Genomic DNA, 14,225 nt, shown 5'->3' with positions numbered 1-14,225 from the left:
ATGGCACACATAAACTAATTACTAAAATCCTGCAGCACACTAAAACATATACTTTTTGCTGAACTGACAAAAAGAAATAGGTATAATTTTGACTCATTCACACTGGATGGCTATTGTGATGTTGGCTGTTGTCATTTTTATTTGACAATCTAAGGGAAAAGAGGTCAGTGCACCCTACTAAACAGCCAGGCATTGCAATGTTTTAAAAATTCTTGTGGCACACCAGTTGAAAATTGCTGTTCTAGAAAGAGTCTTATAAAATTGTGCACAAGTAGACATATACAAGAACATTTTGCTACATTGTTTGCAATAGCAAAATGGTGAATCAAGCTAAAGGTCCATTAGATAGATGGACATATAGCAATAGATACAAATATCAAATCATTATGTTGTACACCTAAAACTAATATAATGTTATATGTCAATTATATCTCAATCAAATAAATAAATATATAAATGGCAGCTCATACTGAAAATATGGATATTTACATTGTACACTACATAGCAGTTAAAAAAATTAATTAGAACATTTACCAATTTAGATAATTTGTAAACATCAGAATGAACCAACAACTCAGAATAATACATAAAAGATGGTATTTTTTATAGTTTGAACAATGCAAAAATAAATACTACATATTGTTTAAGGATACACACATGTATAGGGGAAGTATGAAAATATGCTTAAAAATAATATCAAAATCAGAGTAGTAGTGTCAGGGGTTAGTGGGGTAATGAAATCATGGAGGGATATACAGGAGAATTTGACTATTTCTATTCAAGTTTTATTTATTAAACTAAGTGTTAGATACACATGTGCTATAACACCCCCCTCCAAAAAAAGCTACAGTTGTAGCTTGACAGTTGTTCTAAGATGAAGATCTCTATTATAACAGGAGCACTTCAATCAAACATACAAAAATCTGAAAATTATAAAATTAGATATCAAAAGAAGCACTACTAAATATATGCTACTTCCTTCCTAAAATATATTGACTATTGAGGTTCAAAATGACTGATTCAATTCACACTAAGTATAAACTTCTAACAGAAAAAAATATTCAATTCAATCAACATATAGTGGACACGCATCAGGCATCAACGTACAGGTTAGAAAGAAAGAGAGAAAATATTTCTTTTGGCCCCAAGCAATATTCAGAAGTGGACCAACAGTCTTCAAAATATAGACATAAATACATATCAAATTTAACTAACACAGACACAATTTTGATATTGGTTATTACTGTTATTTAGGAAAACCAATTACTATTAATAAATTAACCTTGATCCTTCTGAACAATCCACAGTTCTTAAATTGGTAAAAACCTGGTTCTAGGAAATATTTCCTTTTGTTATACAAGTCAGCTTTAAAAAAGTAAAGCCATAAACATTTGAACTTTCTCCTTATAACAAATGCTTTGGCCAAGGTCCATGCTTCGATGGACACAAAATTAGAACAACTACCTCTGTGCAATGCAAGAGATTAATTGCACAAGCTGCCCTGTGCCCTCGTGCCTTTAGCAAGTCACTGGTACATAAATAATACCAGCTATGAAGTCCTGTTAGAAGAAATGGAGGCTGAAGTTAAAACCGTCTCAAATATAATTAACTCTAAATTGGCTGAGTGAACTCTTAGAATAACTGCCCATTTATAAATCATACAGTACTAGTTTTTCCATCCTCCAGTTGTACAGCATGCTTTCTAGGTTAGCAATTAGGGAAAATCAGACCAGAAGTGGATACCATAGGTTTATACACAGAAGTTGATCCCTTACCAGTGGGCTATATTCCAAAAGTTAAAAGCTCAGAGTTCAAAACACTCTCTCTCATGGAAACTATGTGAGTTAGTCTATTTGAGCTTGAATCCTATCCACTTATAAGCCTAACTAACCCCAAAACATAGGTGCTTATATGTTAGCAGCACCCTGAACTAGACATCTCCTTTAGCACTGTTTCTATAAAGAATATTTAAATCAGCACTGGCCCGTTTGCTCAATGGTTAGAGCATCAGCCCATGGACCAAAGAGTCTCTGGTTCAATTCTAGTCCAAGGCACGCACCTCAGTTGCAGTTCGATCTCCAGCCCTGGTTGGGGTTGTGCGAGAGGCAGCCAATCAATATGTCTCTCTCACATTGATGTTTCATTCTCTTTCCCTTCCTTCCTCCCTCCCACTCTATCTGAAAATCAATGGAAAAATATCCTCAGGTTAGGATTTTAAACAAAGAACATTTAAATCAAATCTAATTTGAGATGAACAGAAATGTACTTCCTCATCCTGCAGTGACTTAGATGGGGCATTGGGGAAACTCTCTGGGGTACTGTTCTGTTCTAGGTTCTCGATCTAGATGAGAGGTACGTGAGTACTTTGGGAAATTCACCCAGTTGTACATTTATAACTTTACACTCTTGCCTATGTATGCTCTGCTTCAATCTTTCAAAAGATTTACCTGAGATCTGCTGTACAGTGTTGCCCACAGTTAATACTGCACTGCACAGTTAAAATTTTGTTAAGAGGAAAGTGCTCATGTTAGGTGCTCTTAGCATAATTTTTTTTAAAGAATTAAAGTAAGTACTGTCTGTGAATCCTTTTTCAGTAATTTACTCATTCCAGGATTCAATTACTATTTCCCCCCTTTTTTTTTTACGTTTACTTTACATTCCCCTACCCAATTATTAAGCAGTTGGTTAGGGAGGGATTCACCTGTCCCTCTTCCTGGCATGAAGGGCTCTACTGAGGGCCTCTGGTCCTTGGCAGGAAAACCAGGCCTACATTCTTCCCTCCTGGGCCCCCATTTCCTTTCTGATTCATAAATGTGATTGGCCCAACAAAAGAAGAGAAAGATAAAGTAGTTGTAAAGATGATCATTGTGTTTGGGGTTGGGAAGGGGGGCAGGCCAGTGCTGCTGATATTGAAGAAGAACAGAAATAGTCAATGCCACCCTCCAGAGAGATAAGACCCAATCACTGAGATGTAGCACCGATCTCTGTCCTCATTCTTCTCCAGTTAGTTAAGCCCTACACACATTAACACATTAATCAGTACATCAACCACATAGTCACCTACTGCAAAGGTTTCTACTCCACTTTTTGCCACCTTTTTCCTACAATAATTTAGCTGTAATGTTACAAGACTAAGCTGTAGAAATACCATGTTCAAAACTTCCCTGGGCCATTAGTCAAGTTACAGTTTCCAGCACATAAATTAGGCAATTTTACTATATTTATGTCACGGTGAATCCTTTGCATTCCTGATTACCACTGTTTTCCTTCTTAAGTACTTTATAAAAATCTATTGTATTGCTATTAACATAGTTAAGTGTGATAATGTTATCAAGGGTTATGTTTTTTTTTAAAAGTCAATTTGTTTGCCCTGACTAGGTGGTTCAGTTGGTTGGAGTGTCATCCATGTACCAAACAGTTGCGGGTTTGATTCCTGCTCAGGGCACATGCCTGGGTTGCAGGTTCAATTCCTGGTCGGGGCACATATAAAAGACAGCCAATCAATGTTTTTCTCTCTTAATCAATGTTTCTCTCTCTCTCCTTCCCTCCCTTTCTCTATCACAAATCAATAAAGACATATCTTCAGGTGAGGATTAAAAATTAAAAAGTTAACTTTTTGAGATACACACTTACGTACTTAAAGGTTAAATGACATAATATCCAAGATGGGCTTTCAGATACTTCCATAAAATGCCATACATCAAGGTAAGAATATGCTGTTTCTAAATGCTTACCTGTATTTTCTAATTTCCTACATTGCTCACATACTGCATCTGTCATTAAAACTTTAATTTAAAAAATACTTCCACAATGGGAAAACTGAAAATAAGGACATATGTAGAAAAGCCTTATTAAATTTGGGTGATGGGTATAAGGGAATTAATTTTACTCTTCTCTTTGCTTTTTAAAAATAAATGCTATTTTGCCCTGGCCGGTTTGGCTCAGCGGTTAGAGCGTCGGCCCACGGTCCTGAGAGACCCGGGTTCGGTTCCCGCTAAGGGCACGTACCTTGGTTGCAGTTTGTCCCCGGCCCTGGTCGGTCGTGCAGGTGGCAGCCACTCGATGTGTCCCTTTCACGTCGATGTTTCTCTCTCTCTCTGTTCCTCTCTCTCCCTCCCACTCTACCTGAACAAAAAATGAAAAAATGTCCTCGGGTGAGGATAAAAATAAATAAATAAATAAAATAAATGCTATTTTTAAAAATCCATCTAAGGAATGCATTTGAAAAGTTAATCAAGCTGGGAATCAGTTTCCTCATCTAAATAAAAAAATATCATTCAGTTACTAGGCCAGGCACTAAAGGGGGGCGGGGGGGGGCTGAAATAACTCAGCAGTTCTTAAGTATGGCTGCATATCAGAATATCTTTAGCATATATAAAAGTACAGCTGTCAGGCCCAACTATTAAATTAAAGTATCAAGTACATTTAAAAACAAAAATATATATACATACATACACACACACACACACACACACACTAAAGGGGAAAATACATCAAAATATCAGGTCTTTTCTGGGTAAGGCATCATATGGGTAATTGTTTTTCATTTTCTTATTTATACTTCTGTTAAATCTAATAAAGTATATGTGTTATATTATATAGTAAAAAAAAAAAAAGTACTTAAAATGCTATTTTTAAATGAAAATGGTATACTACAACATACCCACGAGAATAGCTAAAATTAAAAAGGCCAAAAACACCAAGTGCTGAAGAGGCAATGGAGTGACTGGGTGGAACTCACATGCACTGTTCTGAGACCACAACAGTCTGGAATATTGTCTACTAAAGTTAGACAGACACTAGCTTGGCCTATGACCTGGAATTTCCACTTCAAGCTATGTCACCCAGAAAAACACATAAATAGGTACAGAAGAATCTGGTCAACAGTCATAGCCACTTTACTCCTAATGGCTACAAACTGAAAATAACTCAAATGTCAATCAACAGAATAATGGATAAACAAATTATGATGTATCTATAAAAGGAATACTTTTACAGAGCAATCTTTTTTAAATCTACTGATTTAGTCAACAACATGGAGAAATCTCATAAACATTATAGTGAGTGGGGGAATAAACAGATACAAAAGAGCACATACTGTATGATTCCATTTGTATGAATTTCAAAGGTAGGAAAAGCTATCTGATCATGACACAAATTAGAAGAGAAGTTATAACAGGGACTGAGGAATGCATGACACACAATGGTTAGGGGCTTGAGATAACTTTGAGATCATAGATATGTTCTTTAGCTGGATCTCCATGGTCTGAAAATATGCAAAAATTCATCTAGCTGAACACTTGACATTTGTGTATTTTAATATATGTAAATTATGTCTCAACCTTTTCAAAATCAGAAAAATGTTACTTTTTCAGTCTTTCCAATTTCTAGCTAAAATCCCAATTAGAGGCTCTAACCAATCATACTGACCCTTCTGAGAATATTTTTTTTCTTTATTGATTTTAGAGAGGGAGGAAGAGAGAGGGGGAGAGAGAGAGAAACATCAATGAGAGAGAACATCGACTGGTTGCCTCCTGCATGCCCCACACTGGGGATCGGGTCAAAAACCTGGGCTTGTGTCCTGATGGGGAATTGAACTGGTGACCTCTTGGTGCATGGGTTGATGCTCAACCACTAAGTCACACCAGCCGGGCACTATGAATATTTTAAAATCTTCCTTCCAAACTAGAAGGTAGATGACATTTACTGAATGTTTCCTGATGCCAGACTGTGTGTGTTAAGCCTTTGACATACATACTTAAGTAATCCCCATTTTCCTAACAGGCATTATCTATTATTGTATTTCACAGATAAGAAAACAGGTTCAGAAGCACGGAGTAATTTTCCTAGGGCCACAAAGGGAATGAGCAACAAAGCCAGGATTCCAAGCCAAGTCTACTTGTGACTCCAAATAAATTCTTCCTCATATCCTAAGCCTCACATTCCATGTCACTATGTCCAACACTTGCCCTTTAACAAACCCCAAATATATAAGATCTTTCTCATCAATTACACATCAACTCCATTCCTCCTTGCTAAATAGAAAGCCCTGCGCAGCAGTTCTTTCTAGTATTTCTGCTACCTTTTAGGGAAGAAATAGAACTTTAACTGATACAGGAAAACCTATATGTGGCCTCTATCCATCATCCATCTGGATATGTACTTGCTACTAATTAAATTTTTTTCCAGTTTTATTGATATTTAATTGTCATATACTGTATTAATTGTAGGTGTACAACATTATTTGGTATATGTATATATTGCCAAATGATTACCACAGTAAGTTTGGTTAATATCTATCACTTGACACAGTTACAATATTTTTTCTTGTGTTGAGAACTTTTAAGATCTACTCATTTGGCAACTTCCAAATATATAAAACAGTAGTTAACTGTAATCACTATGCTGTACACTGCATACCAGGATTTATTAAATCTTATAACTGGAATTTTGTACCTTTTGACCACCTTAACCCATTTTTCCCACCCCGTCCACCACCCCCTGCCTCTAGCAACCATCGCTCTGTCCTCTGTTTCTAAGTTTAGCTTTTTTAGATTCCACATACAATGAGATCATATAATATTTGTCTTTCTCTGTCTGACTTATTCCACTTAGCATAATGTGGGGCAGGAATCTTTTATAGCCTGGAAAACATCTGATTTCTGGGGCCTTCTAATGCTAAGCCCAGCAAAAAACAGCTTCTGGGCAATGGGCCACTTAATGCTCCCCCAGTTCTGGATTTCAGCCAAATTCAAGTTGTCCAAGGAGGTTGCTGTGTCCAATTTATGACTCTATAACCTCAGCACACAGATATCCTGCCAGCACCCTTCTCTTCCAGACCTCTCCAAGGCACAAACAGTTTCTCCATGCATCTTGCAGGTTAGTCAAGGTTTAGAAAGGATAATCACCTTGATGTTTTGTTGTCATTGCAGTTCAGATATATTCTAAAACCTCTCGTTCATCTTCATTAACCTGGACCATCAACCAGCCAAGATTTATAGAAAACAGCCTCTATCTCTTTCGAACCCAACAGCTGAGTAACCTGATGTAGCCCTGCTACATCCTCACCAGGACTCTAGGTTTGAGTTCAGGTATCTGAGTCAAACATAGACTGACCATGACGCTGATAAGGTTAAGCTTCAGTCTCCTCACCTGCACAGCTCCTTCCAAGGTCTAGCACTAATTTGGGGTATTCTTTTTCTTAAAGAGGGCCTCCAAGTTGTATAAACTTCAGGTTCCCACAAAACCTGGATTTGCCCCTACTGAGATAAGCAGGCTACTCCTTGGGCTCGGCTGGCCGGAAGCCAGGATTTGCTTAACTACCTCTCGTGCCTTCCCTACTCCTTCGGACAAACAGCCAGCTGATCAGCGACTAGTCTGAAGGATGCTGCTGTCTACAAGATTTACTTCAGCGGCCTTAGAGTCTTTCCCTTCACTCATGCGTGTGTACTAGCAAGAAAGACTGTCTTTCTGTGACCTTCCCTCACTTACATGCTAAAAAACACACCCCTGGGTAGAGATCTAACACGCTAATGAGACATGCAACCCATGAAGAAGCATGTAATTAACATTGTGCTAAAAGAAAAAAAAATACCCCACTTCTACATACTCAGGCATCACTTTTCCCTCCTAAACCTCTGAAATTTTCCTCAGCCTTTGTTGGGGAAGCAGCCCGCTTCCTTTCCCTTTGCAATGCTGGCTTCCTTGTGCACAAGCGTAAATAAACCTTCTTCCTCTATATCGGTTCTGGGTGATCTCTCTTGATGTCTATCCTAGGAGGCTGCAGGAGCCAAGGGTATTCATAGAGAGCAGGCAGACAGTGCTGCTGGTGGTGGGCCAGGGAGGATTGAGCAAAAAAGAAAAAAAAAAGAGAGGGAACTCATGGATGTGGACAATGATGTGTGATTGACAGGGGGCAGGAGGAGGAGGGCACAGAGGGGACGAATGGAGATGGAAAAAATAAAGTAAAATAAAATAAACGAACCCAGGGTGCTGATAATACCACCTCTGAATCATTAATATTTTGTTGCTACAAGCAACAGATATATTAAACCATTCACCTTACAAATTAAAATGATTTGAAGGAGAAATACTTAGGATGAGAGAATCCATAAATATTAGAACACTGGGAGTTCCCAGGCACCATGAACACCTTTCTGTTTAATTTTACCTGTTATTAATAATACTTTATCTATTTGATGGCCAAATTAACAATGTACTAGTAAGGGGAGTTTCTGAAAGTTCAGTCATTTATTTGTTGTTTTAAGATTTGAAGTTTCTCTATTCTTGGAAGTGGAGGAATTGGAGAGCATGAAAAACAAAAAAATGTAAATACAATGTAAAATGAAAAAACTCACTACCTCAAAGTTTCATGAGTGTCCCTGTCGCAGCAAAACTGCTTTAGAAGAACTAGATTTTTATACACCATATAAGAAGTCCATAAAAAGATAAGGGGGCAAAATCAGCACTACTATATGGCCTGTCGTATACATGAAATGTGCTCAGAATAAATGCTGACTTAGCATCTCCCTTGGTTTCCCTAAGATCAACTCAATCATGACTGCCTAGTTTTTTAAGACTTAGAGTTATGAAATTACTCTTGCTCCCCACCCACCCGCAATGTTTCCTCAGTTGGCACATTTTAAGAGCTACAATCAACTTTTTTTTTTTTTACAAAAAAAAGGATAAAGTTTACATTAAACACCTACATACCCCACTACAGTTAACCCTCCATATCAGTGAATTCCTCATCTACAGATTCAACCAACCTCGATCGAAAGTATTGGGGGGGGGGGGTGTTAAGTTGCTGCTGACGTGTACTATGCAGTTAGGCCTTACAATGATTCTTGTACTGAACATCTACAGACTTTTTTGTTGTCATTATTACCTAAATAATACAGTATAACTATTTGCACTGCATTTACATTGTATTGGGCATTATAAGTATTCTAGAAATGACAAAGTATAAGAAAGGATGTGCAAATACTATACCAGTTTTTTTTCTTTATTGATTTTAGAGAGAGAGGAAGAAAGAGGAAGAGAGAGAAACATCGATGAGAGAAAACATTGATTAGCCGCCTCCTGCATGCCCCACGCTGGGGATAAGGTCCATAACCTGGACATGTGCTCTGACCAAGAATCAAACCAGTGACCTATTGGTGCATAGGTTGATGCTCAACCACTGAGCCACACCACCCAGGCAATACTACACCATTTTATGTAAAGGAGTTAACTTGAGGATTTGGGTATCTGAGGGGGTTACTAGAAACTATCCCCCCAGGGATACTGAGAGATTACTTAATTCAGTTAAGAAAAAATAAAAGTAGGGAGAAAGTCCACATATAATAAGAAAAAGAATTTACCAAAAAAAGTAAATTGAAAATTATATAAGTCATAAGAAACAAGTTTGCATAAAATCCTATGCAAAAAATTTAATAAAAATCTGGGGAGCCCTGGCCGGTTTGGATCAGCAGTTAGAGCATCAGCTCACAGACCAACGAGACCTGGGTTTGATTCTGGCCAAGGGCACGCACCTCGGTTGCGATTCGTCCCCGGCCCCAATTGGGGTCACGCAGGAGGCAACCAGTCGATGTGTCTCTCTCACATTGATATTTCTCTCTCTCTCTGTCTCTCTCTCTCCCTCTTTCCCAATCTGTCTAAAGATAAATGGAGAAATATCCTTATGTGAGGATTAAAAAAAAAAAATCTGGGGAAAACAGTTTTCTACTAAAATAACCTTACTAGTACTGATACCTAGAGATGAATACTCTCTAGAGATACATTTGCACAAAAGAGATAATCTTGTAGGGAGTAAAGAAAACTTTACCCACTCCCAATAAACACCAGACCCAGACTGTTTTACAGGGAATTCCACCAAACCTTTATATCTGAGAAAAAAGAAAGAGAAGAAAGTAGGTAGCTAGGTAATAGACTAATCTCAAGTAAAAGGACCAATTGGAAAAATCCTAACTCCAATTTTGGCAGACAGTTTCCAGCACCATATTATGACCAGGCAACGTTTAGTCCATAAATGCAAAGGTGACTCAAATATTAAGCTATTAATGAATCTACTAAAATATGCCTAAAAGGAAAATACCTATTCACCACCAAAGATGCTGAAAAAGCATCAAAAATTCAATATCCAACTTTGGTTTAAAATAACAAGAACTGACAATTATTTAACATAAGTTGGAGAGCTAGAGCAAAGCAAACACAATGCTCACTGGGCAGATACTGAAGGCACCGCATACAGTCTGTCACCAACAAGAACGGTGACTAGTGTCACTGTCACTCAACACTGCAGGAGCCAGTACCACTAGACAAGTGAGAGAAATGAAGTACAAACTAGAAAAGAAATAAAATACAAATAGAAGTTGAATAAGAAGTGGTAAGACAATTACTATTAAAATAAAATAATTGCATACCTGAAAAAAAAAAAAACAGAACTAAGTCTATCTGAAAAATGATATACAGTATGAAAAATCTTACTTTTATATCCTTCTAACCTCACCAAATCAAGTGCTTTCCAATATACAAACAACAATTAGTTAGATGATATGATGGAAGAAGACACTCCATTTATAATAGCAACCAGAAATATCAATGTAAGAGGAAATGTACAAAATCCAGCTGAGGAAAACTTTGCGACGTCTCTGGAGGCTATGAAAGAAAACCTAAACATACAAAAAGATAGACTGTCCTTGGAGACTAAGACTCAACATAGATAATGTCAAGCCTTCCTTAATATATTTATAAATTTAATACAATTTCAATAAAAGTAGATATTTCTATTTCCTCTAGCTCACAAAAATGCTTATCTCAAGATCACATAGAAAAATAATCAAGCAAGAACAAACAGGAATATTCTGTAAAGAAAAGCAACAAGAACAACTATCCCTACCAGATACGAAAACAATGTGTTAAAAATGTCAATAATTAAAACAAGAAACCAGTGCATGAGAAGACAAGTAAACACACAGAACAGAATAGAAAATTCAGAAACAGATCCAAACATATACCGGGATTCAGGAAGTTATTAAAGGTGCATTGCAAATAAGTCTGGTGAAGATGGATGGTTTTTTTGTTGTTTTTGTTTTTTTATCCTCACCCGAGGACATTTTTCCATTTTTTGTACAGATAGAGTGGAAGGGAGAGAGAGGAAGAGAGAGAGAGAGGGAAACATCGACGTGAAAGGGACACATCGAGTAGCTGCCACCCACACGACCAACCAGGGCCGGGGACAAACTGCAACCGAGGTATGTGCCCTTAGCGGGAACCGAACCCGGGTCTCTCCAGACCGCAAGCCGACACTCTAACCACTGAGCCAAACCAGCCAGGGCAAGATGGATGTCTTAATAGAGTGTTGCAATAAATGGATAGCTGGACATATACACCAGAATTAATTAATCAAAGACTTAAATATAAAAAATAAAACCATAAAAGAAAACACTGGAGAATTCTCTTAAAATTTGGCAGAGAGAAAATCGTTTTACTAAAAACTCAAAACCCAGAAGCTATAAAAAGAAAATACTGATAGATTTGACAACATAAAAATGAAAATTATCTGCATACTAAGAAGCATGATAAACAAAGGAAAAAATAAAATCACAAACTGAAAGAAATATGTGTCTCATACAGACAAAAGCTAATTAATTTAATATAGGAAAAGGTCTTAGAAATCAAAGAAAAATAGAAAAATGGTCAAAAGACCTGAGTAGATAGTTCCTAGGGGAAAAAAATACAAATGGCCCTTAAACATGAAATGTGTACAAAGTTAAGAGAAGCACAAATTAAGACTAAACTGAGTTTCCACTTCTCACCTCGAACTGGCACAAATCCAAAAGTTTGATACATATTTACACCTTGGGTGAAGCTATGGGAACTTGCATACGCTCCTAACGGAAGTACAAATAATACAACCATTAATGAAGGGCAATTTGGCAAAATCAATCAAAATTACAAACAGTCTCTTGTCAGAGTGATCCCATGTTCAAGTTACATGTTTGCTATGGGTATATACAATGCAGCTTTTTTAAATAGCAAAAGGTCGAGAACCACAGGTAGAAAGAACCATTTGCATTCCGATAATTAAATTTCTTATTAGCTGTTAAAAAAGAAGAAATTTTCTAAGTAATAATTTGGAAAGGACTATTTGATATAAGTCAAAAACACAAAGCTCAGAATCATACCTAGTGTACATCATCTCTGGTATTAGTGAGTCAAGAAAATAATAAACAGTTGCATTATTATAACATGTTTTAATACAGAAACACGGGAAAGATATATAAGAAACTAATATGATATAGAGGTAGGCAGTAACAGGAGTGGAAGCTATACTATCAAACCTTATGTTTTTAAATTGCTATAACTGTTGAATCATTTAAATGCATTACTTACAGGAAAAAAAGTTTTAAGATGTGTAAACCCAAATTTAAAATGTTTAGACAAAAACTTGCACACACATTTCCTTTTTGTGTTCAACTGCTCATTCTCCCAGAATCTCATCACTCTGATAACTCAATATGTCCTCAGAATTATAAAGATGAAACAGGTAAAACTGTATTATGATCACATTCCACATAATCGTGACATCCTTGCATTTCAAATCTTACCCAAAATACTTAATTTCTGGGTTAGCGTTAGAAGTCTCTAATAATCCCTACTCACATTTGTATTGGAATAGCAGTTTACAGACAAGGCATTCAGTGTTATTTCTGAAAAGGAGATGATAGACAATGTCTATTATTCTTGAGAGAAAAATATAATACAAAAGAGTATCAGTGGACAGAGGAATAAGGAGAAAGAAAATATAAAGTTAGAACTCTCCTCTTACTTTCCATTCCCTCTGCCTTTATTCTCTTTCCTGATTGATCTTTGCTTGGTTCATTTACCCCTTCCTGCCCCTTTTCTGTTTTATTTTATGTTTTAAAGATTTTGAAATTGACTTTTAGAGAGGAAGGGAGAGGGAGAGAGAGAAACATGGATCAGCTGCCTCCTTCACGTCCTCCACCGGGGATTGAACCCACAACCTGGACATGTGCCCTGACCAGGAAACGCACCGGCAAACTTTCTGGTGCACCTGACAGCACCCAACCAACTGAGCCACACTGGCCAGGGCTTCCTGCCCCTTTTTATGATATCTTTTCTTTGGCCTTTGTAAATGTCTTTCACTCTCAGGGAGTTCACTAAAGCCACCATTTCAACTTTCACCCTCCGCAGATATCTCCCAAATATGCTTGTATTGTCTTGACTTCTTCCCCAAGCCTCACATTTTTTTCCTGCTGCCTAGACATCACCTCTCCACCAACCCCATGGCTCTGGCTCAAGGCCCTATTACCTTCCAGAATGGCTTCCTAGCTACCATCTCTCCTTTCTCCACTTTCCCCACTCCCTTTCTGTCTAATCCCATTTCCACAAAGCTACCAGATTTGTCTTCCCAAATCTGTGACATCCCTTCATCTTAAGAAGTAATGCCCTAGCCTGGCATTCAAGGCCTTTTAGGATCTGACTTAAGACTAAATATCCAATCTCAACTCCTTCCACCTCCAACTCAGCTTCACTCATCCTAGCTCTGGCCACACTAAATCAGTTCTTGGGTCCCTAATATTTCCCAGGTGCTTCTGCCCCTCTGCTTTTGCTTACATTTTCTTCCACATGATATCCCTTTTCCTAAAATCATTCAAAATGTTTCACATCAGCAGAACTCCATGGTTTCCTGTTTTGTTTCCCTTGAGCCCACGAACCACCAACTCCATTCATTATGTAATAAAGGGGGGTTGTCTTACTGGATTATAAGCACAGACCAAAAACAGACCAGGTTGCATCAAACTTATGAAACTCTAAGTTGCTAAAATTAAATCAGGCTTCTACTAAAAGGCACAATGGGGCAGTGGCCTCCCCCTCCTTTTTTTTTTTTAACCCAAAAAGGAGGGGTTGGTTTTTATAGTTGATTGCAAAATGCCTGTTTTTCTCTCTTTCTTGTATACATACCCTTATACAAATGCTTCACTGATTAGCGGCCTTGGACACATGCTTATCCCACAGAATACAGGATAAGCATTAGGGCCTGACACTGTCACACACTAGGGTTTCACAATGCCTGTGGTATCACACATTTCATATCTGTTGTGAAGGGGTCATGTGGGTTACCCACTGACTAGCACGTAAACTTCATTTGAACACATGAGTCATTGAAAATGGGGATGTTCATTTATTTCAGTATATCT

At 37.5% G+C, this 14,225-nt stretch overlaps 1 protein-coding gene across 2 annotated transcripts in view; it reads right to left on the bottom strand.

The window, feature by feature from the left end:
- Positions 1 to 14,225, bottom strand: part of GPAT3 (glycerol-3-phosphate acyltransferase 3) — a 57,688-nt gene that overhangs the window by 21,778 nt on the left and 21,685 nt on the right. The window lies entirely within an intron of this gene.

This window comes from Molossus molossus, unplaced genomic scaffold, assembly GCF_014108415.1.
Source record: "Molossus molossus isolate mMolMol1 unplaced genomic scaffold, mMolMol1.p scaffold_m16_p_1, whole genome shotgun sequence".
Classification (NCBI taxonomy): domain Eukaryota; kingdom Metazoa; phylum Chordata; class Mammalia; order Chiroptera; family Molossidae; genus Molossus; species Molossus molossus.
This window is presented reverse-complemented; position numbering and strand designations above follow the sequence as displayed.